Source organism: Aethalodelphis obliquidens, unplaced genomic scaffold, assembly GCF_003676395.1.
Source record: "Aethalodelphis obliquidens isolate GAN/ISIS:26980383/991018 unplaced genomic scaffold, ASM367639v1 scaffold3, whole genome shotgun sequence".
Classification (NCBI taxonomy): Eukaryota; Metazoa; Chordata; class Mammalia; order Artiodactyla; family Delphinidae; genus Aethalodelphis; species Aethalodelphis obliquidens.
This window is the reverse complement of record NW_020837947.1, coordinates 87,846,627-87,863,497: the sequence shown is the minus strand read 5'-3', so window position 1 is coordinate 87,863,497 and position 16,871 is coordinate 87,846,627. Positions and strand designations below refer to the sequence as shown.

Genomic DNA, 16,871 nt, shown 5'->3' with positions numbered 1-16,871 from the left:
CTGTTTTTACCCTTTTTTTTTTAAAGTGGCTCCTTGAACATTTAAAATTACTTATGTGGCTTGCATTATATTTCCATCGGACAGCACTGCTTTAGGATCTATAGTTGAAGTAACTGAAAGACAGTAGCTTTCAGAGGATAATAACTTTCTGTAGGGCTAATCAAATTCTTAATAAGAGATTACTTCAGAGATACATTAATATGTGGAAAAAATATGTAGGTGTTCCTTTATAAAGCAAAGAAAATATAACAACAAACTTTGGAGCAATTAGCTATTCTGTAAGCTAAAATTAGACGAAGGAAAATCAGTTTCACATGGAGAAGCTAGGCTTTTTTCCCCCTCTCCGTTCCCTAGAGTAGTTCAGGTTTACGTGGTGGTGTTCAGTTTTTCAATAACTCTAGACTTTTTCTGCACTACGGTTTTTCAGTATTTTTCATTTCCTTTTAATATTTTCTGCGTAATATTTTGATATAATAATAAAGTCTGGTTTAGGTGGCCTGCTATTCATCAGATTTGTCAGATTTCTCTGCCTGAAGACTCAACACTTTGGCTTCTAGGAATATTTTCATTTTAACAACTCCTTAATACTGAAGTCTTTTGAATTGTTTGTTAATAATGGTATATCGCTGAATTATATACATTGTGTTGTGTTATCTCATAGGTTTACATTGTTTTTGTTGTTGTATTCTTAAATGTTTTAAAGCTTTTAAAATTTTGTTTTATGTTTGCACTGTTCCTGTGTCAGTACAATATATCTAATTATTGTGAAGCACTTTTGACACTGGTTATATGCACAAAGTTTCACAGTTTAGTCTAAATTCAGGAAGAACGTTTATTGAATACATATGTGCTTATTACTAGAAATACAGTAACCGTTTCAGGGATGTTATATTGGGCCTGGAACTGGCAAATGTATCATCCTTTTAGACTTTGTTATAAAATTACAGCCCCTTAGAAATACTGGTATTCTTACTTGCAGTCTTTTTTTTTTAAATTTATGTCGATGTGAAAAGTTTTTTTTTTATATGAAAAGTCTCTTTGGTTGAACATTTCTTTTGCTAATAGAAGACTTAGAACATCTTTATTGAAGTACTTAAATTTTTTTGAGGTCTGATTAATACTGTGTACGATTTCATTGTAAACTATTTTATTTAAGAATCTGTAAGTAGAAATATTTTCTGAATTTTCCTATTTTAAATTTGTTTGCTACAATTTATTTATTTTGGTTTTAAAATAGAACTATTTATGTTAATATATATGATATATATCTATACGCTTTTAAGATATGTAAGGGAATATGTGGGGGAAACTTAAAATTGTAAAGCTCTTTATAGGATTGCTTAGATCTCATTGTGCCATCAGGCAGGGGATTTATTTTGATTGTTTCAAAGTTCCTTTTGCCCTTTGGGATATTTGGTTTGGTAAAAGGCCAGTATATTTTCTAATGATAGCAAACTGGAAAACATTAAAATTAAAAAAAATTGTTTTGAAATAGAAATTCTGTTGTAAACTATTTAGTGAAAACCATACATGGACACCTTCTGTAAGTTTCAGCTATTCACAAACTGCTTCAACTTTTTGCTATAAAATAAAAATGACATAGTTCTTACCCAGATGTTTGTACCTGGCTCTATACGTTTTTACTACTTGTCTTGACTGAAGCATAGCAGGGAAATGGCTCTATCAGTAGTCCTCAGGCCATTGAAAGCTATAGATTATGGTTATTTTGTAACCTTGGTCTTAACAGTGCGAAAGGTAGCAAACAATAACTGCTGTCTTGTTCTCTAGTCTTCTGATGTAGGTTGGTTTGCTGTAGTTGTTAAAGACCAGTTGTTGAATGTCTTGCATTATATTTCAGTTGTCTCCAGAAATCATAGAGAAGCTTTAACAATTATAAAAATAGGAAAGCAAATGACAGATCACTTTTAGTGCTCTGCAGGTGCACAAAAGTTAGGATGCTTACTTACTGTTTCATTTTGAGAGACAGTAAGTAGATTTCTGATCCTCTTTTTGAATGCTTTTGACTCCATAAAGTATTTTTTTATGTAAATGCAGTCTTTGTATATGGTTTTTAGATTTACCCAGCAATGCATTTTATTTTTTAAATTTGTTATTTATTTATTTTTAAAAATATCCTTATTGGAGTATAATTGCTTTACAATGTTGTGTTAGTTTCTGCTGAAACAAAGTGAATCAGCTATATGTATACATATATCCCAATATCCCCTCCCTCTTGAGCCTCCCTCCCACCCTCCCTATCCCACCCCTCTAGGTCATCGTGAAGCATAGAGCTGATCTCCGTGTGCTATGCAACAGCTGCCCACTAGCCATCCATTTTACGTTTGGTACTGTATATATGTCAATGGTACTCTCTCACTTCGACCCAGCTTCCCCTTCCCCCACCGTGTCCTCAAGTCCGTTCTCTACGTCTACATCTTTATTCCTGTGCTGCCACTAGGTTCATCAGTACCGTTTTTTTTTAGATTCCATATATATGTGTTAGCATATAGTATTTGTTTTTCTCTTTCTGACTTACTTCACTCTGTATGACAGACTCTGGATCCATCCACCTCATTACAAATAACTCAATTTTGTTCCTTTTTATGGCTGAGTAATATTCCATTGTATATATGTGCCACATCTTCTTTATCCATTCATCTGTCGATGGACATTTAGGTCGCTTCCATGTCCTGGCTATTGTAAATAGTGCTGCAGTAAACACTGTGGTGCATGTCTCTTTTTGAATTATGATTTTGTCAGGGTATATGCCCAGTAGTGGGATTGCTGGGTCGTACGGTAGTACTATTTTTAGTTTTTTAAGGAATTTCTGTACTGTTCTCCATAGTGGCTGTATCAATTTACATTCGTACCAACAGTGCAGGAGGGTTCCCTTTTCTCCACACCCTCTCCAGCATTTATTGTTTGTAGATTTTTTGATGATGGCCATTCTGACCGGTGTGAGGTGATACCTCATTGTGGTTTTGATTTGCATTTCTCTAATGATTAGTGATGTTGAGCATCTTTTCATGTATTTGTTGACAGTCTGTATATCTTCTTTGGAGAAATGTCTATTTAGGTCTTCTGCCCGTTTTTGGATTGAGTTGTTTGTTTTTTTTTTTTTGATATTGACCTGCATGAGCTGCTTGTGTATTTTGGAGATTAATCCTTTGTCAGTTGCTTCATTTGCCAGTATTTTCACCCATTCTGAGGGTTGTCTTTTTGTCTTGTTTATGGTTTCCTTTGCTGTACAAAAGCTTTTAAGTTTCATTACGTCCCATTTGTTTATTTTTGATTTTATTTCCATTACTCTAGGAGGTGGGTCAAAAAGGATCTTGTTATTTATGTCACAGAGTGTTTTGCCTATGTTTTCCTCTATGAGTTTTATAGTGTCTGGCCTTACATTTAGGTCCTTAATCCATTTTTAGTTTATTTTTGTGTATGGTGTTAGGAAGTGTTGTAATTTCACTCTTTTACATATAGCTGTCCAGTTTTCCCAGCACCACTTATTGAAGAGGCTATCTTTTCTCCACTGTGTATTCTTGCCTCTTTTATCAAAGATAAGGTGACCATATGTGCTTGGGTTTATCTCTGGGCTTTCTATCCTGTTTCATTGATCTATATTTCTGTTTTTGTGCCACTACCCTACTGTCTTGATTACTGTAGTATAGTCTGAAGTCAGGGAGCCTGATTCCTCCAGCTCCGTTTTTCCTTTTGCAAGATTTCTTTAGATATTCGGGGTGTTTTGTTTTTCCATACAAATTGTAAAATAGTTTTCTCTAGTTCTGTGAAAAATGCCATTGGTAATTTGATAGGGATTGCATTGAATCTGTAGGTTGCTTTGGGTAGTATAGTCATTTTCACAGTGTTGAGTCTTCCAGTCCAAAAACATGGTATATCTCTCCATCTGTTTGTATCATGTTTAATTTCTTTCATCAGTGCCTTATAGTTTTCTGCATACAGGTGTTTTGTCTCCTTAGGTAGGTTTATTCCTAGGTATTTTATTCTTTTTGTTGCAGTGGTAAATGGGAGTGTTTCCTTAATTTCTCTTTCAGATTTTTCATCATTAGTGTATAGGAATACAAGAGATTTCTGTGTATTAATTTAGTATCCTGCTACTTTATTAAATTCATTGATTAGCTCTAGCAGTTTTCTGGTGGCATCTTTAGGATTTTCTATGTATAGTATCATGTCATCTGCAAGCAGTGACAGTTCTTCTTCTTTTCCGATTTGGATTCCTTTTATTTATTTTTCCTCTCTGATTGACATGGCTAAAGCTTCCAAAACTATGTTGAATAATAGTGGTGAGAGTGGGCAACCTTGTCTTGTTTCTGGTCTTAGAGGAAATGCTTTCAGTTTTTCACCATTGAGAATGAGACTGTGGGTTGGTCACATGTGGCCTTTAGTATGTTGAGGTATGTTCTCTCTGTGCTCACTTTCTGGAGAGTTTTTATCATACATGTTACCCAGTAATACATTAAAAAAAAACAATTCCAGTAAGTGAGGAAATTCATTAAGTGTTTGGGAAGTGTTTGATCTTGATCAAACCAATTATTTGTATTCTTAAAAATTCCTGTTATCCTTAAAATAAAACTAATATTTTCCCAAGTAATAGGTTCAAGATACTGACTATATTGGTTATATACTATGTGAGGAATGTATTAAAAATCATTGAAGTGGTGTTTGAAAAACTGGCATTATCAGTGTCATAAAGAAATGTTAATTTTTTCTTACTTTACAAACAAATGTATGCCCCTTTTATGTAGACAGCTATGATTCATAAGTGTGAAACAAACCTTGTATTTATGAACCATTTCTTTACATGGTATATTGAGTAGAAACGTTCAGTGGCTGTAATTTGATTTATTTCTTTAAGACCAGGAAGATGGGCACACTGTAGATAATATGGATATTCAGAGCAGCCTGTCATTTATGTAGTGCTTGTAGCTACTGCATCCTTCAGTGAAACCAAGATGTCCTTTCCAGGCTATATCATGGCTTACAAAACCATCATTCACTAAATTAAAAAAAAAAAAAATCCCTCCTGTAGCATGATTTTTGGAGATCAAAAACATCAAACAGTCAGTGAATTCAGTATCTTACATATTTGTTAAGAGTTGATTCATATTGTGTATTTAAGTGTTTTTTCAGTTGTATAGAAATTCATATTGTTTAGTTTTCTCAATTGTAAATTTCTGCTAGCATGCATATGTGATAGTTGTTTCCTATCAAGAATGCCATTGATAATATATAACATCAAGTAGCATTGTTTAATAAGAATTTAAGCTTGTGCTGCCTTTCTTCTAAGCAAAGTATTGTTAATACATGTTAAGACTGGTTTTACAAGTTTTTTAGCAGTAGTGTGATTTGGTCCTTTTTTTAGCACACAGATTTTTAACTTAATCATAGCTCTGTAGTTTGGGGCTTCTTCATCATTAGAGGCAGAATTCATCTGTGTAATATTTTAAAAATTATGGTACTTGTTCTGAAAAGATGATTGTTGTCCTTTTGCATCATTGAGATTTATTTAAAAGGTATTTATAAGTTTTCATGGCTTCGTGCTTCTCTTGGACAACATTTCAAATCAGAACATTGAAGTGAACACGGTGGACCCCTTGTCCAATAAAATTCAGTTGTCAGATATTAATTATTTTTTTCCTTATTTGTACTTTATTTGTGGGGGCAGCAAACTCTTTGTGCAAATTTATTGCACCTGTCGATCCAAGTACACATACACATTCATTATGCATTTGCACTGGGGTCTTTTTTTCACTGTTTTTATTACTCTGAGTAGTATTTATGGATTTTTTTAAACTTATGTGCCTAATGAACATCTTTTTGCTGTTGATCTTATTTTTGAGAGTTGCATTTGAACAAGAAGATACAGATTTAGTACATGTAAAGTAGTCATGCAAATGAGATGAACATATATTGGTTAAGATAAAGCATGTGCTCTTCAGTTGAATGTTAGTGGCGAGTAACTGATTAGCCTAGTAAGAACATTCATAGTCTTTAAGAATAGAACTTTATTTCTGTAGGATTGATCATTAATACTATATATTTTGAGTTATACTTAGAGGGGTTTTGGTGAAAGTGGGTGTGTATAGAAGAGAGCAACCAGAAAAGAGGCAAAAACACCTTGTAGAGTTAGCGGAGAAGAGAAAATGCTGCGAAGTGGAAAGAGTAGGACATGACAGCAGCCATAGATCCTTGAAAGTTTGTCTCATTGATAAGAGATTTGACTTCTTTTATGGATAGTGGGAAAGAGGTAGAATCCAGTAGGTTGCAGTTAGAGGAAGACAGAGTTTAATTGGCTAAAAGGAAGAACTTGGGGTTCCCTCAAATAGAGTAATAGGTTCCCAGGGGACGTGGCATTTACACTTTTGCTGGGTATGACCACCCTGACCAAGGTGTTGTATTTCATTGGGGATTCATGTCTCGTGTAGTTTCTGTTAGGTGACTTCTTATGGTCAGTGCCCTCCTAGAGTCCTCTGTCATTGTGTGTTCTAACGTAAAGTGTCTCTGTTTTCTTTATTAGAAATTAAATTGTTTGCTTTAATTCTAAATCTCATTTGTAGGCTTAATGTATTTCAGTGCTTCTTTAAATTATTTGAAATATGACTTTAAAAGCATAGTAATAACTACATTTATGTAAGCAACTTTCATTGCTCTTAATTCACTCTGTTCCATCTTATTTCTTCTGCTCTCTCTATGTTCAATTTAGACATTTTAAATAGATTGTCAATTTTTCTCAAACAGGTAGTTTTCATTAATCACTGCTACAAGTGGTCCTTACTACCAAAATAACAGAATTGAACTCAGAGATAAAACAAATAAGCCCTTTAATACCAACACTAAATATCACTTTCTAAATTCAGAAAATGCAGAGAGAGGGAATTTTTGGCTAGAGTTTTCCAGTTTATGGTTTTAGTTTGTATATTTTGTGGCCTTTCTCTGTTTTACCTCTATTTGATTCAGTTGACTTTTGCTTTCCTTAGCTTGATATAGTATAAAGCAGAACACATTTTAATTTTACTTTGCATTGACTGAGCATTTAATTTTCTGTCTTTTAAATTAAAAATGTGGAATAAAATTAATCATGTCTTCATCACTATGCCCCTAATATCTTTCCGTTTCTTCCTTTCACCTGTTACAGTTCACTCTGTATTACTATTTTTTAGCTTGCATTTCTGTGCTGTTGTATAGCAGGCCTCTTTATCCATGGTCTTGGGCATGCTTCTGGAGTTATTCAGTCTTCCTGCCTCCCAGCGCCCTCTGTTGCTGTCCTGTCCCTATCTGGGTTTGCTGTTCTCCAGGCCTGTCGTATGTCTGTCGTCCCTAGTGTCGCTGCCCTCCTTGAGTGGAGCTGTTGTCTTCCTGGATTTCATCTCCCTCTCTTTCTCTATGCCCTCTTAATGACATTCTTAGTACCTTTCTAATATTATTACACTTGACTAATAATTTGCCTTTATAGAGAAAAGAATTGATTATCACCTTTTCTTAAAGTTTTGTGTCTGATATTGCTGATGGGTTGGTTGCCTGGGTTTGTATAAGGCTTGTTGCTTTGTCAGGTGGCCTTTTCTGCACCCCCACTTTAGGATCTTCTTATCTTTTGGTGTTTAGTCTTTGACTTATTGTTGCTGGCACTTGGTGGGCCTTTTCATTTTGGAGAGTGATCAGTTCTGGGAAATTTTCTGTGTTTTCTCTGCAAAATCCTAGGAGATGTTGGCCCTTCTGGATTAATTGCCCATGTTTCATGTCTCTTTCTTGCATCTTTACCATCATTTTGCTCAATGTCTTTTTAGAGATTCACTGCCATATTTTCCATCTCTTTTAATATTTAATTTTGAGAGTCACTATTTCTAAGAAGTCTTCTGTTCTCTTTATTCATACCATTTTAAAATAGTGTTCTGTGTCATAAATATATGTAAGAGTTTCTTTATAGTCTGAATTCATTTTCCTATTTGTTTATTTTGATGTTTCCCATAGTGTTGCAACCTTTCCCCAAATGATTAGTTTTGGTTGCTTGTTGTTTAAAATGGGAGGAGATAGGAAGTTTTAAGTTTTGCCTTCACATACATGAGTACTCTTAAGATCAAGGCTCTAGAAAAATTAGGATAAGTTTTCTTTCTTTTTTGTAAGTTCTTTTAAAAAAACAAAGGAGATAGTAGGTATTCAGTAAATTTTTTAACTGAAAAAAAAAAAGTAAAAGGAAAAGAATACAAGGAACAGAAAGAAGTAGGGTAGTGGGACCAAAGGTTAAGACAGTAAATAAAATGCTGTCTGCAGGTGGGGTGCAATTTTGGCTCTCAGATTTCTAGCAGTTGTGGAAGAGGAAAACAGGTAAAAACAAATCTGGTGCCCAGGAAAAGGAAGACTATTTCTGATACTAAAACTAGGAAGACATTTTATCCACAGTTTTATTGTGATGTGATATAATAAAAGATAATCCTTAACTACATACTTTCAATGAACATAGGGCTTTTTCTTATGATATCCCTCATTATGTATCCCAGTATAAGCAGTATTACAGGAACTAATATAATGAATGGTCTGACCCAGTCCCCTGTTAGATGTTAGGTTATTTTTCAAACAACTCGCCTTTCATATCATTTTTTAACACCAGATTTCTAAATATATTGAGAAATATAATGTTCTGTCTGAGAACTGTTGGGAATGCAATTATCGCCCCCCCCCCCTTTTTTTTTGCCACCTAAGTGCATATACAAGCTTTATAAACAAACAGGACTGTGATGGGATATGAAAATTTAAAGGCACTGATGGGGGCATCTGGGTGAATAGGGGGGTGCTCTGCTCTCCCTGGGTAGAGCCAAGATTTTTCTCAGAAAATGATTTTGGGACCCTCTGTAATGCATGAATAGGCAGGAGAAGCCTAATTTCAGACATAAGTGAAGATCATTCTGGCATAGGTAACTTTTGTTTTATAGCCGTGGTTAAAGTGGCAACTTGTTGAATAAAATTCATAGATTTCTATCCCCTTTAGTTCCAACTGATTATTCTTGCAGTTTTCTTCCAGTCATGGCAGGACTGCAGAATCCCTTGTTGCCATTTTCACCATAATCATTGCCTAGATTCTTTTAGAACTCTTTAGGCCTGTACTTCTACCCCTTGTACTTTTCTCTCTTCATATTTATTTTGTTTGCTTTAGTTGAGAATGTTCTGAAAAGATTTCTGAACTGGAGCTACTGTTGTTGGTACTGCCCTCTGTGGTCTCTTCTTCCCTAAAATACCTTCTTTTTCTAATTTTGATCTTTTTTCATAGACTTTTGATTATGTCTCTAAGTCCATCTTGAATGATAAATCAGTTACTCAATGTGTAATTACATAGCAAATAGGTAAATTGTCATGGGATGATTAATTAGAAGTTTACTAAAACAGAGGAATCCAAAATGATGACATTGTTCCAAACACAATTGATTTTATTCCTTTTGTCTGGTAAAGATATTTTCCTGTAACCAGTTTAAGATTAGGATGAGAGCATTTTACTGCTTGGTTTGTACAACTCCAGTGAGTACCAATCAGAGAATACAGTGTGAATCTTGCCCCCTTGAGTGGATAGCAGCCTAGGATAGTTTAAGGGAATGAACATTAATTTATTTTTACATATTTTAGATTTTTTAAAAAAAATTATTTATTTGGCTGTGTTGGGTCTTTGTTGCTGTGCGTGGGCTTTCTCTAGTTGCAGCGAGTGGGAGCTACTCTTCGTTGCGGTGTGTGGGCTTCTCATTCTGGTGTCTTCTCTTGTGGAGCATGGGCTCCAGGCGCGCGGGCTTAAGTAGTTGCAGCACGTGGGCTCAGTAGTTGTGGCTTGCGGGCTTTAGAGCGCAGGCCCAGTAGTTGTGGCGCACGGGCTTAGTTGCTCCGCGGCATGTGGGATCTTTCTTGACTAGGGCTCGAACCTGTGTCCCCTGCATTGGCAGGCGGATTCTTAACCACTGCGCCACCAGGGAAGCCCCTATTTTTAGATATTTTAATTTAAAATGATGTCTGATAATTATTTGATTACATTGTGGTGATTTAAATAGTTTTAAGTTTTCTTAAATAGGAGAAATAGCACATCTGACAAATCTCACTGTAAGACCACTGGTTTGGAACCCTAGTCTAAAACTTGATTTCTCTCTGTGATTATTGGACTGCTACCTCCTGGTGATGGTGTACTCTAATTGGAAGAAAAGAGAAAACTATCACCTGTGTTTTGAGTCAGAAAGGCAAGGTATTTTTTTCTCTTGTCAGAACAAAGTATAATCTGATAATTTTATTGCTTTTGTCACTGTCTGGAAATTTTTTTTTGTTATTTAAAAATGTAGAATTCATAAAATATGGCTGGTACAATATTTTGAAGAGAATACATGTCAGATTTTAAAGATATCTTAAATTGTATTAAAATACAATTTAAAATACAAGAACATAACAGACATGAGTCAGTTCTGAAGATGTATAAATTTGAATTTACTTTTCTCTTTAAAAAGGTTAGGAATGGGCATATTTTCAGATTAGCTTTTCACAAGCTTTTTAAACCCACAAATTTGTTGATTTAGAATAATAATACAGTGAGCCTGACCTGTGCATCCTGGTTTTGTGCAGAGGTATGAAAGAGAGGTGTTTTTAAACCCCTTGTCCTACACCATTTTGAAAACATGTGTTATGCTTGTTGTTGACCATCTTTTATTTTCTTTCTTTTCAGCTGAATTCCTTTCCACCTCATTCTTTATCTGCAAAATGTTTTTTTCCTCCAGAATTAACTGCTTATTCTGTCTATAATGAAAATTAATTTTTATACCTTGTCTGTGATCTTAGCTCAGAATTTAAGCAAGTAGGCTTATCACATTAGTATATAGCTAATTTAAACATGATTGTTAACTCTCTAACAGTTCCAGAAATATTTGCATTATTAAATGTTTTCTAATGCAAGTGATCTCGCAATTATTTGAGGTTTGTACATTTTAACATAGTGGAGTAAAAAAGTTTTATGGTACCATGTGTGGATAGTGGGTAGTATTCTTCAGGCAGAGAGGCTAATAGTCTATGATTTTGCAATTTGAAAGACTAGGGTTCTTAATTTCATAATTGTTTAATGTGGTACCAACTGATCAAATATACTTATTTCTCATAATCATAGAATATTGTTACATACTAGATGTGCAGAAGTTGGTTGAACAGTTGGTATTTATGAATGGTTTATGAACAGCTTTTTAATCTTTAAAGTAGTGAATTCTACTTTGTAATTTGAAAATAATTTTGATATAAAGAAAACTAAGGATCCTTGCTTTCTTGATCTTGATTTTCTATTCCTTTGTCTAATTAATCTCCATAATTTTTATTCTTACCATTTTTTTCCCCCATCAGGGAGAAAAATGAATAATAAAATCTCTAAACTCTGTACTTTGACATCTTTTGAGGATATTGACCAAAAAGGAATTCTGATAAAGGAGCTGCATCTGCAATCTTCTTATGAGATCTCGACCAGCCTGTTTGACTTAGTGGCCAAAGAGAGAGATGAGCTTGTTTTAGGGCCCTATCCCTGGCCCACCCTCCCTATCCTAGAGATGGGTGTACCTGGCAGCCAGAGGAGTTGAATTTCATAATTCCTTGGCAATGGAAGATCCCTGTTATTAGAGAATTAGGAAAGTCTGGTTACCTGGATTTTCCCAAATCATAGACCTAGGCATCCTCAGTCTCCTGGCTGATACCAGAAATCCTTTACCTATTCAAGGCTTCCTGTTCTTTTCTTAGTCTGTTGCTGTCATGGATTTGGTTCTCATGGATTGTGACTCACTGGGTCATCTTAATGAAAAAGTTTTGGCCTTTTGGCCTAGGATTAGGTTCAGCTGGGAGTGACGGAAAACTCCAAATAACAGTGGTATAAAGAAAGAAATGCTGCCAGCTGAGAACTCCCTTCAGAATTGCCTTGGTGGTAGCATTGCCTCACCCAAAATCACACCCTCTTCCCAGGGCAACCTGCATCCAGTGACTGGTTGCCATGGGGGTACAAAAGCCTGGTACCATCACCACAACTCAAGATGACTCTGAAGATTCACCCCAGCTTCCGAGCTCCCGAAGGGTTGGCCGAGTTGAGGCGTCTGTTGCCGCTGCACCACATCCCAACCTTTTCCTCACTCCATCTCTGCTCTCTCCCTCACACAGATGTCCCTCCCCAGAGCACTCTAATAAATCTGCATGCATTCTGATCCCACCTCCGTCTGGCATACTGGCATAGAGTTAGGCACCCCACATGTGTTTGGTAAGATAAATATATCTTCTGAAGTCTGAGAAAAAAAAAAAGTTACCACGTAATAGCTCAGAAGAAAGTGACTGAGAGCCGGTATGGGGCTCCACAATGTCAGGGACCTAAGTTCCCTCTTCGTTGCGCTACCAAGTATGATCCCTATCTCCATATTCACCTCATAGTTTCAGATGGCTCTTCCAGCTATCAGGTTGGAGTCTAGCCAGTACAAGAGAAAAGGGAAGGGGAAGGTATGTCCTCTTTCTTTATGCTTATCTTCTGAGAGTTGCACGTACCATTCGTCCTTTAATTCGTTACTTAGACATTGGCCACATCTGGCAGTAAGTAGATTGAAAAGTGTAGTCTTAATTTAGATGACCATGTGAAATAACAGGAATTCTGGTGAATGAGGAAGGATGGCTGAACGGACATTGGGCAGCTGCTAGCCAGCTGGCTCAGGCAGTTTTTTTAGTTCACTCTGTGGGGATGCTGAGATCAGGACCTTTTTCTTGGTAGGCCTGTCCCAGCTCACAGGTCAACCTGGGTTTGAATACTTGGCCTGTTTTTAGAGATGAGCCTGCTTCATTTGTCAAAGATTTTTCTAGGCTATTTTTCACTCCTAACTAATGGAACTTAGATCTTAGTTTGTAAAATTTAGGTCTTTGTTCATAGATCATGATCATCTGCTCTTATCAGAAATTTTACAGGGAGAATAAATTCTTGTGTTGTTTCACCCCAAAGAGGGGGTGGGTGTCAGAATTACTATTTGTATATCAGAGGCTTCATTTCATTGAGGGAATGGTGTCCAAACCTTTTGACTGTACGTGTTTATCAATAAGACATTTTCGTGTACTCATTCATACTTGGCATGTGTGTTTATATACTTGTCCTACTTTACTAATATATTAATATCCATTATATAACACATACAATAGATATTTTAAATGAGCTATAGATATCATAAATGATATTTCTACTTTAAAATTATTAGAATTATCAGTTGTACAAGAACTTTTTTGGAGTGCAGTATGATTGAATATATTTTTGAGAATTTCACTTTGTCATTCGGATAAAATCTTTTATACATCAGATTCTAAGTTGAGTTTATTAAAGTGTCCAGATAAAAGTTTTCATAGGTGCCACATTTCGTTTTTAGTCACAAATTATATAATGATGGAAACATTTTTAAACGGGCATTTGCTTAGCCAAAGCTTCTTTTAGAGAAGCAATTTTTCTTACTCATTACTAAAATGTCACTTTTATCCAGAAGGGACAGACTAAGGTGCTTATTTTTTCATATGACTTATTTACAGCTGCTTTATAATAAAAAAGGCAGTATATTTGTAGCACTTGTCTCATTTGTAAAGTATTTGTCTCACTTTTTGTGAAAGAAAGATGTATAACTCAATCTTAGGTAAAACAGTTTTTCAGGACTTTGCTGTGAGTTAATGGAGAACCTGTGTGGTATAAAGATTTTAGGGCTTCCCTGGTGGCGCAGTGATTGAGAGTCCGCCTGCCGATGCAGGGCACACGGGTTCATGCCCCGGTCCGGGAAGATCCCACATGCCGCGGAGCGGCTGGGCCCGTGAGCCATGGCCGCTGAGCCTGCGCGTCTGGAGCCTGTGCTCCGCAAAGGGAGAGGCCACAACAGTGAGAGGCCCACGTACCGCAAAAAAAAAAAAAAGATTTTTAGTCATTTCCCATTTCATTAAAATTACTGTAAGCAATCTACTGTTTATAAAGTTTTTTTAAAAATATAAATAAAAAGCTACATTGATGACATCCTGAAACACTGTAAAATGTTGAAGGCAAACAAATGCCATTAAAGGTGTCAACTCCTCCATTTTATGAAATTCTCACTCTTCTCTCAGCTCTTTCTCTTTAGATAATTGTGGCTAACATGAATACAGCAAAGATTACTAGTGTCAGTTTGATTAACTGTTGGTAAAGTTTAATTTCTTTTTAGTTTTTAGGTAACATTTAACATACATAGTAATTTCTTCCTGGACACAGATTGATTGTGTATGCATTCCTTTAGGTATATTCACTTCCTTAGGAGACCACTGGCTTAATGTATACTTGAAGTCTAATGAAAGCTGCTATGCGGGTGTCTGTTGAAATGGTAAAGTATTTTATTTAGAGGCAGTACTTTTTAAATATATAATGACTATTTTTTCCCCTGAAGTGTTTTGCTAAATGCCTGACAAACTTTGTCTTTTAAGCTTCATTAGAATCAGGGAACTCGTAGTAAAATGTAAATATTTGTAACTCATTCTGGGTACTGACATCATCCTTGACTTCACCTTAGTTTCTTACCTGTATTTTTCTTTTGCTTTTTCTTCCTTTTTTTTCTTTTAAAATATTACCTTATATTGTGTATCTTTTTATTTTTTATTTTATTTTATTTTTTGGTTTGAAAGTAAATATTTATTTAGAATGAAAAAAGAAATAAAACACAAATTTTAAGAAGCTTTCAAATACCACAACCATTACAAAATCCAGAAAAATAATAAAATTATTTTTGTTAACATCTGACACATCTCTATACTGCTTTTTTCGGGGGCGGGGGAGGGTACATCCTCTTGATTACCTCTTCATATTACATTTTGTATAATCATTTTTCTATACAGAGAAGAGAGAATATTCAATCTTGTCTTTAGCATGGTAAATTGACATTTTTTTCACTGAAATTTTCTTTTATTAGACTTAATATACTCATGACAAGAAATTATTAAAAAACATAATATACATTACAGTACAAAAAGGACAAAAGTAATGGATTAATATTTAGTAACATTACTATATTCTTTAACATGTGGAAAAAACACATGAAACATTGGTTCCAGTGGGTAAACTCTGCAAAGATGAGAGATTGATTTGCACTAAGAATAACAGCATTGAAGTAAGTAATTCAAGTTGTTTCTTCAGTTTTACAATCACTGTGCTGTCACTGCTTATTTAAGAGCTACTGTTTAAATGCAGGGTATATGTTATCACAGAGGTTAAAGACATATGTGTTTGAAGCAAACTGAAGTTATTCTGAACCATTATGATGAACCTACTCTCAAAAAGACATGTGTGGCTGCATCAGTGTGTGTCTGAGGGTAACTGTATAACTGGGAGTTTATCAAACATAACTCCCATGTGGAATATAATGCTCATTAAAGGATGAGTAATTAAAAATGGACTAATTTAACCTTTATACAACTTTTGTGTTATAAAATCTCAATAGTAAAGGTAGCCATGGCTTTGAACTTAGACCAACAGAAGACTTTTGAAAGAGGATTTTTTTTTTTTTCCTTTGGTACGCGGACCTCTCACTGTTGTGGCCTCTCCCGTTGCAGAGCACAGGCTCTGGACGCACAGTCTCAGTGGCCATGGCTCAGGGGCCCAGCCGCTCCGCGGCATGTGGGATCTTCCCAGACCGGGACACAAACCCGTGTCCCCTGCATCAGCAGGCGGACTCTCAACCACTGCACCACCAGGGAAGCCCAGGATTTTTTTTTTTTTATCACTAACAATGTTAAGAGTTACAGGAACATGGCAGTATTAAAATCTGGATTTTTGTTGATGGTTCAGAAAGCTTCTTGCAGCTGTACAGTTCACTGTTGAAACATGATATAAATGTTTAAGATTGTTATCAAATCTAGGAAAACTTTTATCAAATTTTTTTTATATGAGTTATAAGATTCCAGGCCTTTCAAGTTTCCTGTAATTCTCAGTTACTGTATTAGTGACCAATCTTAAATGCTCTTCCAATTGACAGTTCTCATTAACCATTTTGCTATTAATGTTCCTGTGGTAGTTATGTATTCAGTTTGTTTTTTTTTAAATTTAATTTATTTTTTTATACAGCAGTTTCTTATTAGTTATCTATTTTATACATATAGTGTATATATGTCAATCCCAGTCTACCAGTTCATCCCCCCACCGCCGCTGCTTTCCCCCCTTTGGTGTCCATACGTTTGTTCTCTACATCTGTGTCTCTATTTCTGCCCTGCAAACTGGTTCATCTGTACCATTTTTCTAGGTTCTACATATATGCGTTAATATATGATACTTGTTTTTCTCTTTCTGATTCACTTCACTCTGTATGATAGTCTCTAGATCCATCACAAATGACCCAGTTTCTTTCCTTTTTATGGCTGAGCAATATTCCATTGTATATATGTGCCACATGTTCTTTATCCATTCGTCTGTTGATGGGCATTTAGGTTGCTTCCATGACCTGGCTATTGTAAATAGTGCTGCAGTGAACATTGGGGTACCTGTGTCTTTTTGAATTACGTTTTTCTCTGGGTATATGCCCAGTAGTGGGATTGCTGGATCCTATGGTAGTTCTATTTTTAATTTTTTAAGGAACGTCCATACTGCTCTCCATAGTGGCTGTGTCAATTTACATTCCCACCAACAGTGCAAGAGGGTTCCCTTTTCTCCACACCCTCTGCAGCATTTGTTTGTAGATTTTCTGATGATGCCCATTCTAACTGGTGTGAGGTGATACCTCATTGTAGTTTTGATTTGCATTTCTCTAATAATTAGTGATCTTGAGCAGCTTTTCATATGCTTCTTGGCCATCTGTATGTCTTCTTTGGAGAAATGTCTATTTAGGTCTTCTGCCTATTTTTGG

At 35.5% G+C, this 16,871-nt stretch overlaps 1 protein-coding gene across 6 annotated transcripts in view; it reads left to right on the top strand.

The window, feature by feature from the left end:
• Window positions 1-16,871, top strand: part of PHF3 (PHD finger protein 3) — a 103,982-nt gene that overhangs the window by 13,333 nt on the left and 73,778 nt on the right. The window lies entirely within an intron of this gene.